General features: G+C 48.9%; 2 protein-coding genes and 1 pseudogene across 12 annotated transcripts in view; 2 read left to right on the top strand and 1 right to left on the bottom strand.

Moving 5' to 3' along the window:
• Window positions 1-24,463, top strand: part of LOC119566513 (maestro heat-like repeat-containing protein family member 7) — a 626,780-nt gene that overhangs the window by 42,073 nt on the left and 560,244 nt on the right. The window lies entirely within an intron of this gene.
• The window catches only part of LOC119566252 (interferon-induced very large GTPase 1-like), an 858,959-nt gene that overhangs the window by 356,943 nt on the left and 477,553 nt on the right, over window positions 1-24,463 (top strand). The window lies entirely within an intron of this gene.
• Window positions 1-24,463, bottom strand: part of LOC122466155 — a 37,340-nt pseudogene that overhangs the window by 9,657 nt on the left and 3,220 nt on the right.

Here is a 24,463-nt window from a genome sequence, read left to right as displayed (position 1 = left end):
TGATTAAAATTATTCAAAGTGATGCAGGGACTGTCTTTGATGAGTCACTTGCCCACTCCATCATCACAGACGAGGACTATGACAATATAAATAGAATAGTGGATACAGAGACCAAAATAAGAAAATTGTTAATTCAAATACAGAGGAAGGGGGAATTGGCCTATCAGCAATTCCTGGAGCTTTTAGAAATCATGTTTCCAGGCACAAATCAGGATTTACAACATCCTCAATGGGGTAAGTTATTGGTTTTTGTTTTGTGTTTGTTCTTGTATATTTGTCTTTCAAGGGAAAAAAGAATGTAATAGCTGCAACATTGATCAAGAACATAAAGATCACAAAATGTCACCAAAGAAGGCATTTTCCAGTACAGAAAAAGATCTTGAGGTGGTTAACATTGGTATATCTTCACTGACTTCTGTTGTTAGATGTTTGGCTGCACGTGTTCGTTCTGTCTGCCATCCCAGTTCTGGGCAGGTAGCTGGCAAAGCAGACCTAGAGCAAACTGTCCAAAGACCACAAGATCCGTCAAGGTATGGAGGCACCCGGCCAGGTTTATTGTTGACGAAGCACGATACTAGTAGCCCTCAGATTCTACCAGACCACTAATACATGTATGCCTGTGCCCGCAAGGGCTGGGGGGAGATACCAGCAAAAGGAGGACACTCAGGCCTAAGAACAGTAAACTACGCTTTATTGAAGGAAGGAAGAACTTCTGCTCCAATCTGCGAGGGGAGCCCCTAGGATGGGCAGAGGGGCTGCAGGTGCCTCTGGCCGTTTGGGACAGCTGACCAGGCAGGACTCCACCTCGGGGGAGTCCGCTGCAGCGCTATATTCTCCGCGCTTATCTCGGGGGTTACATGTGGTCAACAGTTGGTTACATTCTTATATATATATATATATATATATATATATATATATATATAATTTATGTTTATTACATAAACTGACTCATTTACAGGCAAAAATATGGTGAGCTATGCTACAATATCTTTTGGCAGGGTCTGTCGGACAAAGTTCATTGAAACTGCCTGCATCCTCCGCTTACATCCAGTCACATACTCAGTCCACCACTTAGCTCCTCGCCGATCTTCCACAACCTTGCCCCTACAATGCCCACGAAAATGGACCAGCTCAGTGAACGATGGGACTTTCCGTTCCTCCCAAGGCTAAACAAACATGCTCCTTCTGAGATAAATCTTTATACCCCGAGACAAACAAGTTACGTACTTCCTGTCTGACATAGTTAATTACTGTCCCCTGATGTGGAGAGTTACCACTCATCATCTTGTACACGTTGGTTTGATCAAAACATCTCTATTCATCACACTGTCATCCTGACTTTATCTTCAGGAGGGGTCAGTGTGTTCCTGTTATCTTTGGGGAAGGTTTTTGTATCATCCTTGATATCTGGATGTTCTGGTACCACGCTTCTGGGAAGTGTTTGCCTAAATACTCTGTGCTTAGTACTTAGGAACATGTGTTTCTGCAATATCAGCCCTGTTCTTGCCAGATTCTGTGAGCAGGGCCTGCCTCTTGCTCACAGCTTGGCTTTGTTTTATATCTTCAAAGATTTGACCACTACTTTAGCCTAGGCCTCAGGCCTCATACCAGGCCTCTGATACAAGGGCTTATGTTTCAGGGCAGGGGTGGCCAACCTGTGGCTCCGGAGCCCCGTGCGGCTCTTCGGAAGTTAATATGTGGCTCCTTGTCTAGGCACTGACTCCGGGGCTGGAGATACAGGCGTCTACTTTCCAACGTGCCGGGGGGTGCTCACCGCTCAACCCCTGGCTCTGCCAAAGGCCCTGACCCACGCTGCGCCCCTTCCCGCCACCTCCCCTGAGCCTGCAGTGCCCTCACGCCTCCCCCCACCCGCCCAGAGCCTCCTGCACACCACGAAACAGCTGATCAGCAGGTGTGGGGAGGGAGGTGGAGTGCTGATTGGCGGGGCTCCTGGTGGGCAGGAGGAGCTGGGAGCGGGGCCGGGGGGGAGCTGATGCAGGGGCTGCTGATGTATTACTGTGGCTCTTTGGCAATGTACATTGGTAAATTCTGGCTCCTTCTCAGGCTCAGGTTGGCCACCCCGGTCTCAGGCTCTCTTCCTACTACAATTTCAATTGACTTTGTATGAGGCCCTTTACATATAAGGGATATCCCTCAAATCTGTAGAATCTTTCAAAATAGAAGAAATGTGACACCCTATATAACTCCAGGATCTGTGTATCCATCAAATAGCATATAGGTTCAGAGAGCTCTACACCCACAGGAGGTCACCAGAGAATCCAGCATTTATGGGCATGAACTGAAGGCAATCTTCCCTTGCTTAGATCCAGTGCCCTTTGTCTGCCATTCTACAGCCACAGAATTCCCCCTTTGTTACAGAATTATGATCCAGAATCTGAACTTTTTCCTTTAAAAAGTGTTTCTAACTTTTGTGCTTGGGAAGATAACCTTTATATTGTTGCCGGCACAGAGTGCCTGAGGCAAGCAACAGCAGGGGTTCATTGCCCGGTGTGCGTCACCCAATAATCACAACGGGGTGGAGAAGTAGAAAAGTTTATTTGAAGCTTCAAAGAAAGGTACAGGGAGAGAAATCTCAAATCCTGCACACCAGAGCAGGTCATTACGCACACTTTTATATTCCTTAATGCTACTGCACTACACATCAGCCAATCAAAGCTTTGCACAAATACTCTGCCTTCCTTATATGGGTTACAACAATGTTTATTTCCTGCAACCTCTAACGAGCATTCCTAGCAACTTAAACAACCAGCACATCCTGCCTGGTCTTGAAGCTGTCTCCTTCTGTTATCTTTAACTTGGCTTCAGCAAACCTTACACTATGGGGCATTATCTGCGGCTGCAACTTTGTTTTAAGAGCAGAAAGCTTACTCAGGCCATCCAGGCCTGAGTTCCATTAAGGTGGGTTGAAAAGAAGCCCCTGGGCCTAGAGCAGGGAGGCTTCCTCGACCCTTATGGCCTTCCATCCCCTTGACTTAACTAGTGGCCATGCCCTGGGGCCCCAACAATATTGTGAAGTGCAAGCAGGTGTAACTGCTTCAGTGACATCTTCCTGAAACAACAGCTCTGAGAAGTGTGAACTTGCCCCTTGAATCTCATTTGGGCCCCACAGACTTCCTGATTCCACAGCCATGGAATCTGGCATTTTTCCAAGGTGCCCCAGGATTTAATATTTTTGCCATGGGGCTGGACCAGCAAAATTCCCTAAAAGTGGAAGAGAGCTAGACCTAGGCTAGAAAGTGATGCCCATTGAAGACCAATGGTCTGTCAAGCTTTGCCCAAGGTTTGTGTGGCTGGGGCACCAACAAGGCCACCATGCTCCAAAGAACCTCTTTGGATTCTAGCAAGAATGTTTTGATGGTGCCAAGTCCACCATGGTAACATAACCTGGGTGTAGCACAGCCAGATCTTCAAGCACCTCCGCAGTTGTCCATAGATCAAAGAACCATCTGATGGCTGGATTAATGCCTCCAGCATAACAACACCCCCCAGCTCAGCTCTGCCCATCCTCCCAGTGGAGTGTGAGATGTTGGCCACCTGAATGACTGATCTCCCAGAAAAAAATAATATGGAGGAGGGATGGAAGAGGGAATGGGGATTATAGATGGGAGAATAGGGAGATGCACACAGCCCAGGGCATGGGAGGAGAATGCGGGACCCTGGTGTGAAGGGCTCACATAACTCCTGGTGGCAGGTGTGATGCTGACAAACCAGCTCAGACCAGAGCCATAGGCCCATTCACTTGTGCGTGAATATCAAAGGAGTTAAATGTATTCATAGATATTCAGCCAATTCACTTATGTGTTAATAGAGATCAAAGGAGATGTTAATTGTATTGTTTTAGTCTAACTATATCTTGTTGTTTACTCTTACGTTACATTTACATTATGCATGCCCGGTAATTAAACAGACCTATATCAAAGTGTGTGTTAATCTAAGAGTGTATTCAGATGTTAGAACTTCATGAAACGAATGAAATGTTACTTGTATTGTTTTCATTTATCTATTCTTATTATAATGTAATGGCAGGCAGTTATATTATGTCTTAGCTTGTAATTAAATAACTCATTGAATGCAAATGAAGAGTGCTAAATTCAAAGCAATTGGCCGTTGTGTCAGTAAGAACACATCTCTGATTGTTGTGTGGAGAAGAAGCTGTAAGTACTGACTCAAAGGAAGATCCTTTATCTCTGGACTATTTGGATTCTAACAGGGTGGAATAACTAAACGAGAAGACGGAGATCCCCAGAGTAATTCTGGGTGGCCCTGAACTGGCAGATTACTACACCTCTGTTATCCTTCGGGATTCACAAACTTTGACACACCTGTTAATGTATTTTACCTGCTTTAACCTCTCAATAACACTCATTTCTTTTTCTCAGCTAATAAATCTATAGTTAGTTAACTATAGCATTGAATATCAGTGTTGTCCTTGGGGTAAGATCCAGAATACTAATTGATCTGGAATAGTGACTGGTCTCTTGGGACTAGGATCAAGCTGATGTGGTGTGATTTTTGGTTTATGTGACCATTATCACGAAGTGCAGTTTGTCTGCGTGGTAAGATGGGCTGGAGAGCTTAAGGAGACTGTCTGTAACTCCATGGTAAGACTGGTCTAGTGATCCAGGAGTTTATATTTGTTATTGGTTTGGTGAAATGTAATTATAAAACACACCACCAGCTTGGCATGTCTGCTCTGTTTTCTGACAGTCTGACCTGAGACTGGCTCTTAGAGTTGTGAGCCACTCCAGAGAGCATGAAATTGGGGGACCCAGGTATGGGGGGAAAGGGGCACATAGAACCCCTAGCATGGAGGGGAAGATGGGAATAGGGGGCAGACAGAGCTCGTGGCCTAAGCATGAAGGGGGCCCCGGTATAGAGGGAGGGAGTAATGGGGCCACACAGCACTCTTGGTGGGGGGAGACTAGGGAACCCTGGTATGGAGGGAGTGAGGGGATATGGGGGAATAGGGGAATGGGAGCACATTCAGAGCCCCTTACATGGGGGGAGAAATGGGGACCCTGGAATTGGGAGAGTGAGGAATGGGGGATACAAAGCCACTGGTATGGGGGGAATGGGAGGCACACAATGCTGCTGGCATTGGAGGGGGGTGCAGGGGGGCCCTAGGATGGGAGGAGGAGGGAGTTTGGGGGGCACACAGAACCTCTGAAATTGAGGGGCATGGGATGGTGGCACACAGAAAGCTTGTGGGTGGGAATGGAGGGATGTGAGGATCCTCTGGGGTGTGCAATAAGCTCACCCGACAGGAGCAACCTAGTGTGCGACCCCCCTAGGACACATACACTAAACCCAGAACATAAAGTTAGCAACATCAGCCTTATCCACAGGCCTGAGTCGGAGTGACTTATATGGTAGAATGTACTAGGCTGCGACTGTTGAAAAGAATGAGAAAACTGAATGAGGTGGTAAGGACAGGCTCATCTTTGACAGAGACAGAGCTTTCCTGGAGTCATCCAATGCAGAGGAATGAACTTCCCTAAAAAACAGCAGCAACCTCACCAGCTTTTGTTTCAAGTGCAGGGTAGATTTCTGCTTTCACTAATGCAAGCACAAAGAATGGCAGACATAAAAAATTCACATTAATGTTACACTGGCTCACCCAAAATCTTGTGTTCTTAGCTTTTTCCCTAAGGTCACGCTTCCACTGCTTCTCTGGCTCCTTTGCTCCTTCTCTGTGTCCTTCTGTCTGTGCTGCTCCCTGCCCACTCACAGAGTCCCACCGCTCAGTGCCCCAAGCCCTGCATGTGCTATCTCAGTCTCCAGGGAAACCCCTTGGATCACAGGGCTCAGCTTTTCCACTGTTGCTGTTGTTGTTTTACTTTTCAATTCACTGAAAATTTCAAAAAAGTTGGTTTTGGTTTGACCCAAATTGATTTAAAAAAAAATCAAAATGTCCAGTGAATGGAAAAATCTGTTCTTCTTTGAATACTTGCACATCTGCATTCCACATTACATGTGCATGCTCTGTGCGCACAGTCACTGGAAATGATTTCCCATTGAGCCTGCTCTAGCACGGTCCTCTGGTACGGCATGCTCATGCACTTGTATAAGGGGCCCAGCCTGCCCCACACCCTCTCCGTTCCTTCTTACCGCCCGTGACAGTCACTAGAAAGCTTCTATTTCTTCAGCAAGGCGATTCTCAATGGTTCTCAGTTTTACCTCCATGCCTCTTTTCTTTTTTCCAATGTCATTGTCTGCCGTTTATCTTTTAAGCAGCTGTGTAAATAGTTACTTGGACTCTCACATTTGTTTAGAGGGGTGTCCTCCTCTCCTGGAGCCAGCCATACCCCGGTTTCTGGGCTTCAAACCCTGTGCCTCCTGAGGCAAGCCCATGCCAGTGAGCAACCTGCACTCCAGCTGTCTGAAGTGTCCGGGGAATGCTCATGTATGCGAGCATTACAAGATTTGTCTCCAGGTCAAGCCTCGGATGAAGAAGGACAGGGAAGCTAGGTCAAGGTCCATCCTGATGGAAGCCACACTAAGACCGGTAAGTGAGACAAACCGGTCGGATTCGGCACCGAATACTTCTGCGTCGGTGCGGAGTGCTCACCCCGTGTCACGGGTCTCTCAGCAATGTTCCCCTTCACCGGTCCCGAGGAAGAAGCACAAAAAGCAACAGTCTGAGAGGGGACATTCCCCAAACCCAAGGAAGGACAAGACAGGGTTGTGCAGAGGGTTGCGACCTGTGCTGGGGCAAGTCCTCTGCCCCTGCTACACAGGTTGCACCATTGACTCCACCCTGCTCACAGGCACCATTGAGTCCAGTGCAGGATTGGCTGTGAACACCGTAGAGATATTGTGATGCCAGCGGAATCATGGTGCTGTCCACCCCGGAGGCGTTTGCTGCAGCCAGGAACTTGATGGTGCTCCCAGTACTGACGGCAGTGCAAGAGCTGGCACTGACGAGGATGTTGCCTTGAGCTCCTATCGGAGTTGGGTCCTCTAGTATCATCCAGAGGGAAACAGACCCTGCTGATGTCAGCTGGGACGTCCCCACTTTGGCACCATTCCCCAGACCTTCAGCACCAGCCAGTGGAATTGAGGGGTACAATGTCTCCATGGTCCCCACAGGCTCACTTACCATTGGAGTCATGCACCCAGCCAATAGGCCGGTACGAGTACATGGCCAGTCAACCCTACGTTCAGGTGGATCCTGGTGCAGAGGTTCCTCTGGGCACCTGGCCTATGCAAGCACAATGGACTTTTTGGAAACGGTGGGATTTTCCCCTGGTGCCAGGTCCATCTTCCAAAAATTCCTACTCGGTGGTGTCGAAGAGAAGGGCTCCTCTGTCACACCAACTGGCAGCCAACCCAGACTCTGGTACCAAGCCTGGTACCGATGCCCAGGACCTGGGGCTGTGGGTTATGATCGGTTCATAAGGAGAAGAGGAATGCCCCCTGCTGGTGCAGGCCTCCTCCTCCCCCCATGATGAAGCAGTGTTGAAGATGAGCTGCTCAATTCCTCAGAATGACTTCAAAGGCCAGTAGAAACTATTGAAAAGGGTGCTCTCGAATCTAAGACTGGAAGTGAAGATCCTTAAAGAATCCTCCCACAGCCTGATTAATATCTTCGCTGCAGCGGCTGCATCAAAGGTGGCTCTACCCCTCCACAAAGTCATTGTGGGTCCAGTCAGAACTTTACTGCAGACTCCATCCTCTCTGCCCCTCAATTCTAAGAGGGCAGAGAAAAAGTACTTTGTCCCCACCAAAGAGTATGAATACTTATATTCCCATCCCCCTCCTGGGTTCCTCGTGGTCTCAGTAGCCAATGAAAGAGACATACAGGGGCTACAGAGTGCTGCCCCCAAGAAGAAGGACTCAAAGAAGCTAGACCTGTTCAGTAGAAAGGTTTATTCTACTGTTGGGTTACAGCTCCGCATTCCAGCCAGCGGGCATTGCTAGGGAAGTACGACTATAATGTCTGGGACTCCATTTAGAAATTTAAGGACTTGCTGCCCCAGGAATCCAGACAGGAATTCTCTGTTCTAGTGGAGGAAGGGATGGCTATAGCCAGGTCTTCCCTCCAAGCTGTCCTTGACACACTGGATATGGCTGAAGAACTATGCCATTGGAGGTAGTCATGCAAAGGGACTCTTGGCTCCAGTCCTCAGGCCTACCACTGGAAGTTCAACAGTCCCTTCAGGGTCTTCTGTTTAAGGAAGCTTGCCTCTTCTTAGAATAGATGGATGCAAAGCTCCATGGCCTGAAGGATTCTAGGGCCATCCTCAAGTCCCTGGACCCCTATGCCCTGGCGCCTTTGACAAAGTACTTCAAGTGTCAACAATCAATCTGCTTCTTAGTTCCACTGCCATGCCAGGACCTGTTTAAGAAGCAAAGCGCAGGCAACCGCCTCCCCCCCCGCACACACACACACCATCTGCTTCAGCCTCACTATTGGGCCCTCACAGATATCCAGGAGGCTCCAAGCAGAATTTTTGAAGGGGCACCCAAGGGCATTATACCAGTTCATATACCGGATTCTGCCCCCGTTTTGTTTTCCAACCGACTCTCCTACTTCAGCTCGGCATGGTCCCTCCTCACCTCAGACCGGTGGGTGCTGAGTACAGTTACATCCTTCAGTTTATTTCCACCCCTCCCTCCCAGCCCTATCCCATCCCTCTTCAGGGACCCTTTTCATGAGCAACTTCTAGTCCAAGAGGTCCAAGCCCTCCTTTGGGTAGGGGCTGGGCCACGGAGGATGTGCCTCAGAACTTGAGAGGGAAAGGGTTTATTTCCATTATTTCCTAATCCAAAGACTAAAGGAAGTCTCTGACCCATCGTAGACCAGCATTGCCTCAACAGTTATCTCAAGAAATTGCAGTTCCCCATGGTCTTCCTGGTCTCCACTATTCCCTCCCTGGACTGGTACGCTGCCCTCAACTTCAAAAATGCCTATTTCCACATCTCTACTTTTAGGGCCACAGAAGGTTCCTCAGGTTCATCTTGAACCAGACCCACTACCAGTTCACCAAGCTGTTGCCGGCACCCAGTGCCAGAGGCTAACAACAGCAGGGGTTCGTTTCCCGGTGTGCGTCACCCAATAAACACAACGGGGTGGAGAAGCACAAAAGTTTATTTGGAATTCCAAAGAAAGGTACAAGGAGAAAAATCTCAAATCCTGCACACCAGAGCAGGTCATTACACACACTTTTATATTCTTTAATGCTACTACATTACACATTAGCCAATCAAAGCTTTACACAATTACTCTGCCTTCCTTATATGGGTTACAACTATATTTATTTCCTGTAACCTCTAACAAGCATTCCTAGCAACTTAAACAACCAGCACATCCTGCCTGGCCTTGAAGCTGTCTCCTTCTGTTATCTTTAACTTGGCGTCAGCAAACCTTACACTATAGGGCATTATCGGCGGCTACAACATTGTTTTAAAAGCAAAAGAGCTTACTCAAATCAGCCAGGCCTGAGTTCTATTAAGGTGGGTTGAAAAGAAGCCCTTAGGCCTACAGCAGGGAGACTTCCTCGACCCTTATGGCCTTCCATCCCCTCGACTTAACTAGTGGCCATGCCCTGGGGTCTCCAACAATTCTTCCCTTCGGCCTGTCTGCAGCTCCTCGGCTTTTCACAAAATGTATGGCGCTGATGGAAGCCTTCCTCAGAATGTGAGGGGTATGAGTCTACCCTTACCTCAGTGACTGGCTGATCCCACCTCCTCTTCTGTACCCGATGGCAGGAATAGCAAGTGAGGTTGTGTTATGGTTGGGTCATCAGTTGAGGTATACCTCCCTCCACATCCCCTTTGCCCCTCCCAACTGGTTGCTTGACCTTGTCTTGTGAGAGGAGTTGGAGCAGAACTGTCCTTCAATTGTAGATTAATATATTACACTCCCACCATGTCCAGCAACACTTTAACTCTAGATCTTATCTTTTCTCATTGTACCAAAAACTCCATCTGGCTGTGTGGAAGCAACACACTTTGAATTTTGAGGTTTTTAAAATACCATCACTTATGTCTTATATCCTTATTAACGTATGTGAACAAGGAACAAAGACAAATGGGCAAACAAAACCCCAAATTCTATCTAAGGAAAATAAACAGGCCTAAATACTATATTACCATATATCAGGGTTCCCTCCCCCCTCTGAACTCTGGGGTACAGATTTGGGGACCCGCTTGAAAGACCCCCTAAGTTTATATTCCACCAGCTTAGGTAAAAAACTTCCCCAAGGCACAAATTCCCTTCCTTGTCCTTGGATGGTATTGCTGCCACCACCAAGTGATTTAAACAAACATTCAGGGAGGGACTACTTGGAGCCCTATCCCCCCAAAAAATATCCCCCCAAGCACCTTCACCCCCTTTCCTGGGGAGGCTTGGGAATAATATACCAACCAATAGGTTAACAAAGTGATCACAGACCAAATCCCTGGTTTTTAGGACACTATAAATCAATCAGGTTCTTAAAAGAAAAAATTTATTAAAAAAAAAAAAAGTAAAAGAATCACACCTGCAAAATCAGGATAGAAGATAACTTTACAGGGTATATAAAAAGATTTAAAACACAGAGGATTTCCCTCTGACTCTGCTGACTCAGTTACAAAACAGGAATAAAATTACCTCTTAGCATAGGGAAAATTCACAAGCTAAAACAAAAGATAATCCAACGCATTTCCTTGTTATTACTTACAATTTCTGTAATTTTACATGTATCATTTCAGGTTCTTTTTATGAGATTTTTTTTCCTGTCTGGTCCCTCTCTCTGTCCGAGAGGGCACACACAAAGAGAGCACAAACAAAACCTCCCCCCCCCGCCCCAGTTTTGAAAGTATCTTCTTTCCCCATTGGTGCTTCTGGTCAGGTGCCAACTAGATTAATTGAACTGATTCACCCCTTACAGGTAAGTGATTCTGTACCTCTGGCCAAGAGGGATTTTATATTACTGCACACATAAACGTTGTTACCCTTCCCTTTATATTTATGACATGCCTGCCAAAATCGCAGACAGTGCTGGACAGCCTGTTCTCCACTGGCTGTGATTTCTTCCTGGATCTCTAGGAAAAAACAGAGTTGATAAGACACATTCACCTTTAGATATACTACTGATTATATAAAAACTAACAATATTTCCCACATTTCAAGGATGATTTTAAACTGTTGATTCTGGGAAACTTTCATGGGAGAGTGCGTCAGCCACTTTGTTAGAAGCCCCTGAAATGTGTTGTATTTCAAAATCAAAATCTTGGAGAGCTAAACGCTATCAAAGAAGTTTTTTCTTATTTTCTTTGATGGTATGAAGCCATTTCAGTGCAGCACGGTCAGTTTGCAGGTGGAAACGCCATCCCTAAACATATGGGCGTAGCTTTTCCAGAGCACACACAATTGCGTAACATTCGTTTTCAGTGACTGACCAGTGGCTTTCCCTTTCAGGCAGTTTTTTGCCGAGAAACACGACACGATGGAATTCTTGATCCGGTCCTTCCTGCATTAAAACTGCTCCCACACCATGCTCGGAAGCATCTGTGGTTACTAGGAAAGGTTTGTCAAAGTCTGGGGCTCTTAGCACAAGGTCAGATATGAGTGTCACTTTAAGCTGGTTAAAGGCCTTCTGACACTCTTTAGTTCACTGAACTGCATTTGCCTGGATTTTTTTTGGTCATGTCTTTCTTTGGCTGTTTTTTTTTTGGTCAGGTCTGTCAGCGAGCATTACCTGTGTCAATGGAGTGGTAGGCCAGTTCAGTCCATCCTGGGGTGGCTGAGAACATCGGCGCAAAGCTAGTGCACAGCTCCTTGATCTGCTGTCGCTGCATACACCCAAGGGTCATGTAGGGGTTCACCCCTTCCACACCACCTTCACTTTTTCCTTCAAAGTAGACACCTTCAGGTCACTCAGTGTTATCTCCTCCCTGGGGTGTAAACTGACAAACCTTTAATTCACTGGAATATAAGAGCTTTAGAGAATGAACATGGCACCCTTTAGTCTTTAGGTTTGAGGTGGGGGATGCTATGAGATAGCTAACAGCTCACAGGCGCTCTTGGACCGTAAATGGCCCATCCCATGACGCTTCCATCTTATGGGCCTGGAGCGCCTTCAAGACCATGACCTGATCCCCTACTACGAAGGAACACTCTCTGGCATCTTTATCATTCCAGGCCTTTTGCTCTTTCTGAGCATCTTTTAGGTTTTCTCTAGCAAGGGCTGAAGAGTTTCAGAGGTTGGTTTTTAGGTTGTTTACAAAGTCCAGAATGTTCGTTTCTGGAGAAGGAGTAAACCCCTCCCATTCCTTCTTCACCAACTGTAATTGCCCCTTAACCTCATGGCCACACACAAGTTCAAATGCTGAAAAGCCCAAACTGAGATGTGGTACAACTCTGTAGGCAAAGATCAACTGTTGTAACACTAGGTCCCAATCATTGCAGTGCTCATTTACGAATTTACGTATCATGCCCCGCAAAGTTCCATTAAACTTCTCCACCAGGCCATTTGTTTGATGGTGGTAAGTGGTGGCAAACAACTGGTTCACTCGATGAGCTTTCCATAGACTTTGCATGGTCCCTGCCAGGAAATTAGTTCCCGAATCGGTAAGGATGTCGGAGGGTCAATCTTCCCTGGCAAAAATGTCTGTTAATGCCTGGCACACACTTTTAGCCCTGGTGTTGCTTAGAGCTACTGCTTCTGGCCATCGGGTGGCAAAATCCATGAAAGTCAGTATGTACTGCTTTCCTTTGGGTGTTTTTTTTGGGAAAGGAACCAGAATATTCACAACTACTTGCTGAAATGGAACCTCAATTATGGAGAGTGCCTGGATAGGGGCTTTGACCTGGTCTTGGGTTTTTCCCACTCTTTGGCACACTTCACAAGACCAGACACAAGTAGAAATGTCCTTGCCCATTCCCTCCCAGTGGAAGGACTTCCCCAAATGTTCTTTGGTCCTGTTCACCCCAGCATGGCCACTAGGATGATCATGAGCTAAGCTCAAGTGCTTTACCTGGTACTTAGTTGGAACTAACAACTGTCTTTCAGGATGCCAGGCCTCCTGGTGCCCACCAGAAAGAGTTTCCTTGTATAGAAGTCCACATTCTACAACAAACCGGGATCGATTAGAAGAGCTGAGAGATGATGGGTTGCTTTGTGCTGCCGTCCAAGCTCCCTGGTGACTTTTATCTGCTTCCTGCTTGGGCTGGAATTGTTCCCTTGATGCTGGAGACATCAGTTCCTCACTGGATTGTGGACCTGGGCTTGGTCCCTCTGGAGGTGATGTAAATGATGGGGCTGTTTCCATTGACTGTGTACCGCTCTCCGCTGCTGCAGTATGTTGTATTTCAGGCTCCGACCGAGCCTCTTGCGTAGGTTTATCTGCTGCTGCCAGTGCAGGCTCACTGGTGCCCTCTGACGTTGGAGCTGTAGACGGGGTTGCAAGCGCTGGATTCAGTGCTGGCAATGGTTCTGTTGCTGGTTGCTCCGCCTATTCCAGTACTTTGACTGGTTCTGGTTGGGTCTCTGGGACTGGATCCACTACAGCTGTTGCAGTCGTTGGCAGGGGATCTGGTTCCACCACCTCAGTCTGGGTCTCTGGTAACACAGATTGGGCTCTTGTAGAAGGATCAGGAACAGAGCTAGATGTGAAGGCCTGCTTAGCCTGGATGTGGGTGACGATTCCCACCCTCTTGGCTTGCGTCACATGGTTGGCCAAGTCTTCCCTCAGAAGCATGGGGATAGGATAATCAACATAGACTGCAAAAATCCACATTCCTGACCAGCCCTTGTACTGGACAGGCAACTTGGCTGTAGGCAAGTTTAAAGAGTTAGGCATGAAGGGTTGAATCATCACTTGGTCCTCTGGGTTGGTGGATAGCTGACACCTGTGCTCCAGTGTCCCTCAATGTGATAACCTTCTTCCCACCCACACTCAGGATTTCCTTTCACTCTGGGAGTATCTGGGAGGCATCTTGGTCTGGGAACCTTTGGTGTGATTCTGGTGTAATGAACTGTAATCTGTTGGGGTTCTTGGGGCGGTTGGCCTTCACATGCCCCAGCTCATTACATTTAAAACACTGTCCAGCTGACTGGTCACTGGGGCAAGGTGAGTTGCTGGAGACTAGTGTGGTGGGACAATTAGGTGTTTGTGGTTTTCCTTGGGATGTAGGTGGGGCCTTGGGCTGCCCCCGGTGGTAGGTTGTTGTCTCCGGTTGCCCCTTCTGGTATCCGCTCCAACTGCTACTAGCTTTTTTCTTTCCCGCCACCTCCACCCATTTGGTTCAGATCTCCCCTGCCTCGATTACAGTTTTGGGCTTCCCATCTAGGATGTACCTTCCTATTTCCTCAGGAACACCCTGTAAGAACTGCTCCATTAGCATTAGGAAAGACAGATTTTCCAGAGATTTAACACTTGCTCCTGATATCCAGGCATCCCAATTTTTTACAATGTGGTAGGCATGTTGGGAAAATGCCACATCTGGTTTCCAGCTTAGGGCTCTGAACCTCCAACTGGCATGCTTGGGTGTTAGCCCCATTCTAATTCTGTCCCTTTTTAAAAAAAGTTCATAGCTGTTCGTGTGTTCCTTAGGCATTTCAGCTGCCACCTCTGCGAAGGGTCCACTGAGTTGCAGCCTTAGCTCCACCATATACTGCTCTGTAGAGACACTGTACCCAAGGCAGGCCCTTTTGAAATTTTTTAAAAAGGCCTCTGTATCATCGCCTACCTTGTAGGTGGGGAATTTTTTGGAATGGGGAGCCTGGAGAAGGACTGTTAGGGTCATCTGGTAGACCCAGTTTAGCCCTTTCCAGATCTAAGCGCTTCATCTCTAACTCCGTATCCAAGTGTTTTACCTCTGCCTCCAAGCATTTCACCTCCATTTCCGTCTCCAAGCATTTTGCCTGTTTCCTCTTCTCTGCTTCCAAATCCAAACGTTTTAAGGCCATCTGTTTTTCATGTTCTTTCTGTCTCTCTTCAGCTTCCAATCTGGATAATTCTAGTTTCTTTTGGACCTCACTTTCCATCATCCTAGCCTTCCTGCGCTAAGCCTATTCTAACCCAAGAGCTAGAAAGAAAGAAAAAAAAAAACAGCTTATGAATTCCCTTGCAGTAACTTAACTACTCTGCCCTCAGGCAAAGGGGGAAAAAACTCCAGCTGCTCTCAGCTAAAAAAAAAAAAAAGAAAAAGAAAAAAATATCCTTTAAAAACAAAAACCTCCCTGATTATCAAGCAGCCAAAAGAAAAAAATGTGTCCTTTTAAAATTCTGAGCTCTGTGCTTCTGGTTCAAAATGATCCCAACGCGCTGCCACCATGTCAGGGTTCCTTCCCCACTCTGAACTCTGGGTACAGATGTGGGGACCCACATGAAAGACCCCCTAAGCTTATTTCTACCAGCTTAGGTTAAAAACTTCCCCAAGGCACAAATCCTTTCCTTGTCCTTGGATGGTATTGCTCTCTAAAGTGGTTTAGACAAAGATTCAGGAAAAGGACCGCTTGGAGTTCATTTTCCCCCAAAATATCTCCCCAAGCCCCTTCACCCCCTTTCCTGGGGAGGCCTGAGAATAATATCCTAACCAATAGGTTAACAAAGTGAGCACAGAACAGACCCTTGGGTTTTTAGGACACTAAAAACCAATCAGGTTCTCAAAAGAAGAACTTTATTATAAAGAAAAAAGTAAAAGAAGCACCTCTGTAAAATCAGGATGGAAGGTAGTTTTACAGGGTAATAAAAACACAGAGGATTCCCCTCTAGGCTCAATTTCAAAGCTACAAAAACTGGAATAAACCTCCCTCTTAGCATAGGGAAAATTCAGAAGCAAAAACAAAAGATAATCTAATGCATTTCCTTGCTATTATTTACAATTTCTGTAATTTTAGATGTACCATTTCAGTAGGAGCTGGGTTATCTGCTTGGTCTCTCTCTCTCTAACCAGAGGGAACAACAAAGAGAGCACAGACAAAAGCTCTCCCCTCCCCCCCAGATTTGAAAGTATCTTCTTTCCTTATTGATCCTTTTAGTCAGGTGTCAACCAAGTTATTTGAGCTTCTTAACCACTTACAGGTAAAGGAGGAATTTTATGCTACCCTTAGGAATATCTTTATGACAATCCCGCATGAGCCACTGTGCTAGTGGCCTACACTTGGAAAGTAATTAAACCCCCAGAAGGGGATCTGAATGATCGGGCTGGAGAGCTGGGGTCAGAACAGACCCAGAGAGGGTGAAACCATTGTCACCAGGGAGAAAGCCCTGGGGTGTGGCCTGCTCCTAGGGCCGGGACTGGTTAAAGAAGTGCAGACACACCCAACTAGAAGGGGAGTTTGCAAGAGGTGGGTGCCACGCCATTACACTAACCCACAGAGGAGAATGGGGAGGATGCATGGGTTGCCCGAGATGCATCCCCTATGATGCAGCAGCAGGGTCTTATCTCTTGGGGAGGGGCGGTGGTGCATGGTGCCTGCAGTGCATCAGGGGAGGTGTAGTCTAATCAGGGTGCCCAACCCATAGAGGAGAATGGAGAACGTGAGGCACAAGAACTACCATTCCCAGGAGTTGCTGAGATGGCCTTTCCACACAGATATTTTGGGGTTTTGCTGGAATCTCCAAGCCTTCTGCAGGAAAAACACCCCCATCTTTAGACCAGCTCTAACAGACTCCTCTCATTTAAATGCTGACAGGCACCTTCTGGGGGAAATCAGGATTTGGTGACATGGGTCTCATGTATTGGAGACGTGTCCGTAGGCTGGGTGAACACTCCAGCACCAGTCGTCCTGTACTCTAGCGAAATTCTTCTACCCCGGAGTCCAAGAACCTGAGATTTCACCCACACCTTTTCCCAGTCACCTCCAGCAGGATGGACCCAGTTCCCAACATTGTCCCAGCCCTGGTGTGAATGGGAGAGAGGAGACACCCCACGATCAGGTCAGAGAGAGAGACTGTACCTGACAGGGACAGGAGAAGCTGGAGCGATGTTTCTTCAATGTATCAGATAAATTCTGCAAAGGAACAAAAAGAAATCATCACATCACAGACTTTACAGGGCTTAGAAAGGCTGGGAACATGGGGAGGGCTTGCCCAGCTGTGAGATGCAGCCACCTCTGGGGCAGGGCAGCAGGGGAACAGCTGCACAGTGATGCCATATGGGCACTGGGGTCATCACTGAGTGCCAGTGGAGAGCACCCCATCCCAATCCCTGCAGCACAGCTGGCCGGTCCCCACCTTTATCTTGGCAGCGAGCTGTGTCCTGGTGAGCAGCTCCCCATGCCAGTCCATCCAGACGTGTCAACCAGCCAAGCCCACCAGGGCAGTGACGTAGTCCCTAAGGCACTCCTGGAAATCCTCACCCATGTCTGCAAAGGGGAGAGAGATGGACGATGGTGGATTTAATCCCCCTTCTCTCTACCTTCCACACGCAGGCATGAGCAGTGACCCAGTCACATTGTTCTGCACATGGCAGGGGCTCAGAGCCACTGTCCTGGCTCCATTACCTCTCAGAGTTCTCTCACTTCCAATCATGATCCACTTGCCAGGGAAGGGCATCAGGTAACAGCAGGTGCTGATTCTCTTCAGTGCTTCCAGGGCGTTTGCAAGGGGACGTCACCTCCAGCATCTGCTGGAGCCAGGGGGAATCGTTATATTGATGTACAGAGCTTACAACCACGAAATGCAGCTAGCAACGATAAGTGAAGAGTGGAGAAACACTCAGAGCTGAATCCTGCCAGCCGGGAAAGGCTCCATGTCCCATCCCCCCCGCCCCCCCCCAACCACCAAGTCCCACAGTCATCCGTCTGACGTGTCTCAGATGCTGCTCCCCACCCTGGGCTCTGAGGACCAGGGAGCTGCTCCAATCCCGCACCAGCAGGTCAAGATGCTGCAGGGGAGACAGGAGGGGAGTGGGGGTCACTGGGCGGGGTGGGGGGAGGCTGGGATGGGGAGAAGGATGGTGTCTGCTGGGGAAACCTCAACACCTTGGGAGTGGGGCAAGGGGTGTATGGGGCAGTAGCATGCTGTGGAGTGGGAGAGGGGTGCAATGTGGTGATACATAGGGCAGGGCGGGTGATGAGGGGGGAAGCCATCTCAGCTGAGTGGGATCCAGTCAGTAGGCTTCTCCCATCTCTTTGGCCAGCTGCACAAACATCTGTGGAGTGAAGACAACAGAGTGTGGGGGCCGGTGAGTCTGGGGTCTGGGAGGTGTTTACGCTGGGTGAGGGGATCCTTCCTGTAGAGCAGAAAGGGGCCTGGTCAGCCCCACCCCCCCATTTGACATGCTCTCTTTGCAGTGAGGCCTGCCAAGTGTGAAACGAAGGTGGAGATGGATGGAGACATTTTCCATGGGACAGAGAGAAGCAGGATGCTCCCAGCCAAGGGGATGTGGGGATGCCATGGGGCACGGGGGTCTGGTGCTGGATGGAGAAATGAGCACACCCCTCTTCCGTGCCCTACGCCCCACAGAGAAGCAAGTCCAGTTCCAGGACTTTCCAGATCCAACCTGTGTCCCGCACAGAGAATCCCCCCGGGGCACAGTACAGGGGCAGGACACGCCATATGATGCAGGTGGCAGTGAGTCACTAAGGGTGTGACTGACAAAGGCTCGATCCAGTGGGGCTGGGGCTGGGTAAGAGCCTGGAAAGAGGAGCAGAGCAGAGCAGGGGCAGAGTGACAGCCCCAGGCCCTGGCTCCAGCAGCCTTCCCACCGACAGCGGAGCTGGCCTGGAGGGGAGGGAGGGGGCCTAACTTTGCCCAGTGTCCCATGCCCGACACCTGGGAGCAGAGAGCCGTGCTGGGCCGTGCTGTGACTGTGCTGAGTACAGAGGCCCAGGTGACCGAGGGAGAGTCGTTTTTTCTCTCTGGGCCTCAGTTTCCCCACAGGACCCATGGGGAGGGATAATAACCCTGTGGGGCTAATGGAAAAACCTGGCCTGGCTACTAGATCGCACGTCCTGGTTCTCATGGGTGACTTTAATTTTCCTGATATTTGCTTGGAGAGCAATACAGCGGTGCATAGACAATCCAGGAAGTTTTTGGAAAGCGTAGGGGACAATTTCCTGGTGCAAGTGCTAGAAGAGCCATCTAGGGGGGGAGCTTTTCTTGACCTGCTGCTCACAAACAGGGAAGAATTAGTGGGGGAAGCAAAAGTGGATGGGAATCTGGGAGGCAGTGACCATGAGTTGGTTGAGTTCAGGATCCTGACGCAGGGAAGAAAGGTAAGCAGCAGGATACGGACCCTGGACTTCAGGAAAGCAGACTTCGACTCCCTCAGGGAACTGATGGCCAGGATCCCCTGGGGGACTAACATGAAGGGGAAGGGAGTCCAGGAGAGCTGGCTGTATTTCAAGGAATCCCTGTTGAGGTTACAGGGACAAACCATCCCGATGAGTCGAAAGAATAGTAAATATGGCAGGCGACCAGCTTGGCTTAACGGTGAAATCCTAGTGGATCTTAAACATAAAAAAGAAGCTTACAAGAGGTGGAAGGTTGGACATATGACCAGGGAAGAGTATAAAAATATTGCTCGGGCATGTAGGAATGAAATCAGGAGGGCCAAATCACACCTGGAGCTGCAGCTAGCAAGAGATGTCAAGAGTAACAAGAAGGGTTTCTTCAGGTATGTTGGCAACAAGAAGAAAGCCAAGGAAAGTGTGGGCCCCTTACTGAATGAGGGAGGCAACCTAGTGACAGAGAATGTGGAAAAAGCTAATGTGCTCAATGCTTTTTTTGCCTCTGTCTTCACTAACAAGGACAGCTCCCAGACTGCTGCGCTGGGCATCGCAACATGGGGAGTAGATGGCCAGCCCTCTGTGGAGAAAGAGGTGGTTAGGGACTATTTAGAAAAGCTGGACGTGCACAAGTCTATGGGGCCGGACGAGTTGCATCCGAGAATGCTAAAGGAATTGGTGGATGTGATTGCAGAGCCATTGGCCATTATCTTTGAAAACTCGTGGCGAACGGGGGAAGTCCCAGATGACTGGAAAAAGGCTAATGTAGTGCCAATCTTTAAAAGAGGGAAGAAGGAGGATCCTGGGAACTACAGGCCAGTCAGCCTCACCTCAGTCCCCGGAAAAATCATGGAGCAGGTCCTCAAAGAATCAATCCTGAAGCACTTACACGAGAGGAAAGTGATCAGGAACAGTCAGCATGGATTCACCAAGGGTAGGTCATGCCTGACTAATCTAATAGCCTTCTATGATGAGATTACTGATTCTGTGGATGAAGGGAAAGCAGTGGATGTATTGTTTCTTGACTTTAGCAAAGCTTTTGACACGGTCTCCCACAGTATTCTTGTCAGCAAGTTAAAGAAGTATGGGCTGAATGAATGCACTGTAAGGTGGGTAGAAAGTTGGCTAGATTGTCGGGCTCAAAGGGTAGTGATCAATGGCTCCATGTCTAGTTGGCAGCCAGTGTCAAGTGGAGTGCCCCAGGGGTCGGTCCTGGGGCCGGTTTTGTTCAATATCTTCATAAATGATCTGGAGGATGGTGTGGATTGCACTCTCAGCAAATTTGCAGATGATACTAAACTGGGAGGAGTGGTAGATATGCTGGAGGGCAGGGATAGGATACAGAGGGACCTAGACAAATTGGAGGATTGGGCCAAAAGAAACCTGATGCGGTTCAACAAGGATAAGTGCAGGGTCCTGCACTTAGGACGGAAGAATCCAATGCACAGCTACAGACTAGGGACCGAATGGCTAGGCAGCAGTTCTGCGGAAAAGGACCTAGGGGTTACAGTGGACGAGAAGCTGGATATGAGTCAGCAGTGTGCCCTTGTTGCCAAGAAGGCCAAGGACATTTTGGGATGTATAAGTAGGGGCATAGCGAGTAGATTGAGGGACGTGATCGTTCCCCTCTATTCGACATTGGTGAGGCCTCATCTGGAGTAGTGTGTCCAGTTTTGGGCCCCACACTACAAGAAGGATGTGGATAAATTGGAGAGAGTCCAGCAGACAGCAACAAAAATGATTAGGGGTCTGGAACACATGACTTATGAGGAGAGGCTGAGGGAACTGGGATTGTTTAGTCTGTGGAAGAGAAGAATGAGGGGGGATTTGATAGCTGCTTTCAACTACCTGAAAGGGGGTTCCAGAGAGGATGGTTCTAGACTATTCTCAGTGGTAGCAGATGACAGAACAAGGAGTAATGGTCTCAAGTTGCAGTGGGGGAGGTTTAGATTGGATATTAGGAAAAACTTTTTCACTAAGAGGGTGGTGAAGCACTGGAATGCGTTACCTAGGGAGGTGGTAGAATCTCCTTCCTTGGAAGTTTTTAAGGTCAGGCTTGACAAAGCCCTGGATGGGATGATTTAGTTGGGGATTGGTCCTGCTTTGAGCAGGGGGTTGGACTAGATGACCTCCTGAGGTCCCTTCCAACCCTGATATTCTATGATTCTATGTTGTGTGTCGCACTGCCCAGCCTCACCTCCAGGTGTTCAAGATCCAGGTCCTTCACCCGACAGCCAATGTTCAGTATCTGCAAATGGCCAGGAGACGTACAGAGCTACAGTAACGAGCAGTGACGGCCGCCCCAGGCCACTTCCCGGCCACGTCACCTGCCCCGAGCACAGCACCCCCTAGTGCTGCACGGGGCATTGGGGGCAGCCCAGCCTGCCAGGGGAGAGCGCCCCCTGCTGAGCCCCTGCCCCGCTCCCTGCAGCACAGCGCCCCCTAGCGCCCCAGTGAGACACTGGGGCCAGCCCTGACTGCCAGGGGAGAGCGCTCCCTGCTGAGTCCCTCACCCGCTTCCTGCAGCACAGCACCCCCAGGGATCCCCCCAACCTGGTAGGAGCTGAGCAGCATGGACAAGGTGGAGAGTTTGATGCTGGTCTCCTTGTTCCTTTCAATGTCCATGGAGCCCTCAGTCTTGACCAGCAGCACGGCCACCTGGCGGGGCCAAGAGTGAGAGCCCCAGGTCAGCTCCCGGCTTTGTCCAGCCACCCAGAGCCCCTCTGCCTCTGGAGCCTGCCTCCTGCTCCACCCACATAGCACCTGGCATCTTCTCGCCCACCCCAGTGTTAGCTCCCTCATCTCGCTCTTCTCCATTCCCCCCATTATGTCTCCCTCAGCTTCCCCTGGGACCTCCTTCCACACATCTGTCCCCTTTTTCCCTCCCTATTTCCCCCTTTCCCTCCCTTCCCAGGCCTCTACCATGTTCCCTGATTTACCTTTCCCTTTTCCCACTCCCCCAATGCCTCTTCCCCCTTCCCTGTGACCCTCAATGCCCCCGCTTACCTTCCCGGCCTTGGCCGGGACCCAGAAGGGCTGACTCCACGCCTACACCCCCTTGGTGACTCGCTGCATGTCCCAGCGCTCCAGCCGCGCCGCCCAGCTGGAACCAGGCCATGCCGCTGCCACCACGCAGCACAGAGCACGAGGTCAGGCCGGGCTCTGCAGTTGCGCTGCCCCAGGAGCTCCTAGCCCCACCGCCCAGAGCATTGCGCCGGCGGCGGGGTGTGCTGAGGCTTTGTGGGAGGGGAGAAAGCAGGGGAGGGGCCGGACGTAGCCTCCCGGGCAGGAGGATCCCGCGGGCTGGATGTGCTCACGGGCCATAGTGTGCCCACCCCTGCTCTAGGCCCAATGGCTGGCAGGTGAGATCTAACTGGCAAACTCAGCCCTCGCGGGTCTTTAATATTCATGCATCACGTCTGCACGGAATGTGCAAAAAAGGTCATGGGTGAGAATTATGCTCTTAAAATGTGTTTGGCACAGCATGCATCGGCTGGGTTGCCCTGGGCCAGGGAGATGTGGTAACCTGCTTGACTGGGTCTCCAAGGGAAACTGTGGGATATTGGAAAAGTATTTACATAGAAGCTACACAAATACATCAACCCGGTGATGCCCCAGTGGGAGAGAGATGCTTAGGTTGGGTTTGACTTTTCAAAGGACACATTTCAATGGTTTCCTTGGCTATAAAGCTGGGCGGGGGGAGAGGCCCTGAACCTCAAATAAATCACTGAATCAATGGCTCATCTTCAATATTCCTGTCTTGTCAAAGTGTCTCGAGTGAAGCCTTTGCTGAAAGCCAGTGACCCGCTGGCAATAAATATCACTCTGCAATGTCTGTATTCATGCTAGAGGAGAAATTTGGATACTCGCTGGTATTACGCCTTGTCATAAATATAAAGGGAAGGGTAAACCCCTTTAAAATCCCTCCTGGCCAGAGGAAAAATCCTCTCACCTGTAAAGGGTTAAGAAGCTAAAGGTAACCTCACTGGCACCTGACCAAAATGACCAATGAGGAGACAAGATACTTTCAAAAGCTGGGAGGAGGGAGAGAAACAAAGGGTCTGTGTCTGTCTGTATGATGCTTTTGCCGGGGACAGAACAGGAATGGAGTCTTAGAACTTTTAGTAAGTAATCTAGCTAGGTATGTGTTAGATTATGATTTCTTTAAATGGCTGAGAAAAGAACTGTGCTGAATAAAATGACTATTCCTGTCTGTATGTCTTTTTTGTAACTTAAGGTTTTGCCTAGAGGGATTCTCTGTGTTTTGAATCTAATTACCCTGTAAGGTATCTACCATCCTGATTTTACAGAGGTGATTTCTTTACTTCTATTAAAAGTCTTCTTGTAAGAAAACTGAATGCTTTTTCATTGTTCTCAGATCCAAGGGTTTGGGTCTGTGGTCACCTATGCAAATTGGTGAGGATTTTCCCCAAACCTTCCCCAGGAAGTGGGGTGCAAGGATTGGGAGGATTTTGGGGGGAAAGACGTGTCCAAACTATGTTTCCCAGTAAACCCAGTTAGAGTTTGGTGGTGGCAGTGGAGATCCAGGGACAAAGGATAAAATTAATTTGTACCTCGGGGAAGTTTTAACCTAAGCTGGTGAAAGTAAGCTTAGGAGGTTTTCATGCAGGTCCCCACATCTGTACCCTAGAGTTCAGGGTGGAGGAGGAACCTTGACACACCTTAAACAGAGACATTAAATTTTGGGGTGATAGGAGGTGGGCAAAGAGACAGTGGCGTTGTCCTGCACTGGTAGGACTAAACAGAACAGAACTCCTGAAATCACAGAATGGCGGCTCCTTCGAGCAAGGGAGCTGAAGGCTCCAGGAAACGACTGTAGGGGAGAAACCCGTCTCAGCAAAGACTTTGACTTGAAGAAGTTCAGCGTTAGACTGGGAAGCGTATTCTCCTTTTGCTTTGCTTGTTGCCCTTGCCAGCTTTACTCCTTACACGAGGTGTCACCTAACCCTAGGGCCTTTTGTTTAATCAGCCTTGTCTGACTTTGAATTTTAACCAGCCCAGGGCTGGGATTGGAATCAGTGTGTTTGCCAGACTGTGGCAATGCATTGTCTCCATAAAGAAGCAACAAACTGAACAGTTTCTGGGCATGTTGCAGGAGCAGGCTGGGTACTGCAGGGAGACATCTCTGGGGAGTCCAGGAGTTGGGGTTCAGAGTTTGTTTCCCCCAGGATGAGGACAGGACTTGCCAAGTCCTGAAGGGTTTGCTGGCAGGGTGGACAGGGAGACTGAGGTGGGTGACCCAGAACTTGCAGTTC

The sequence above is a fragment of the Chelonia mydas genome, chromosome 6, assembly GCF_015237465.2.
Source record: "Chelonia mydas isolate rCheMyd1 chromosome 6, rCheMyd1.pri.v2, whole genome shotgun sequence".
Classification (NCBI taxonomy): Eukaryota; Metazoa; Chordata; order Testudines; family Cheloniidae; genus Chelonia; species Chelonia mydas.
This window is presented reverse-complemented; position numbering and strand designations above follow the sequence as displayed.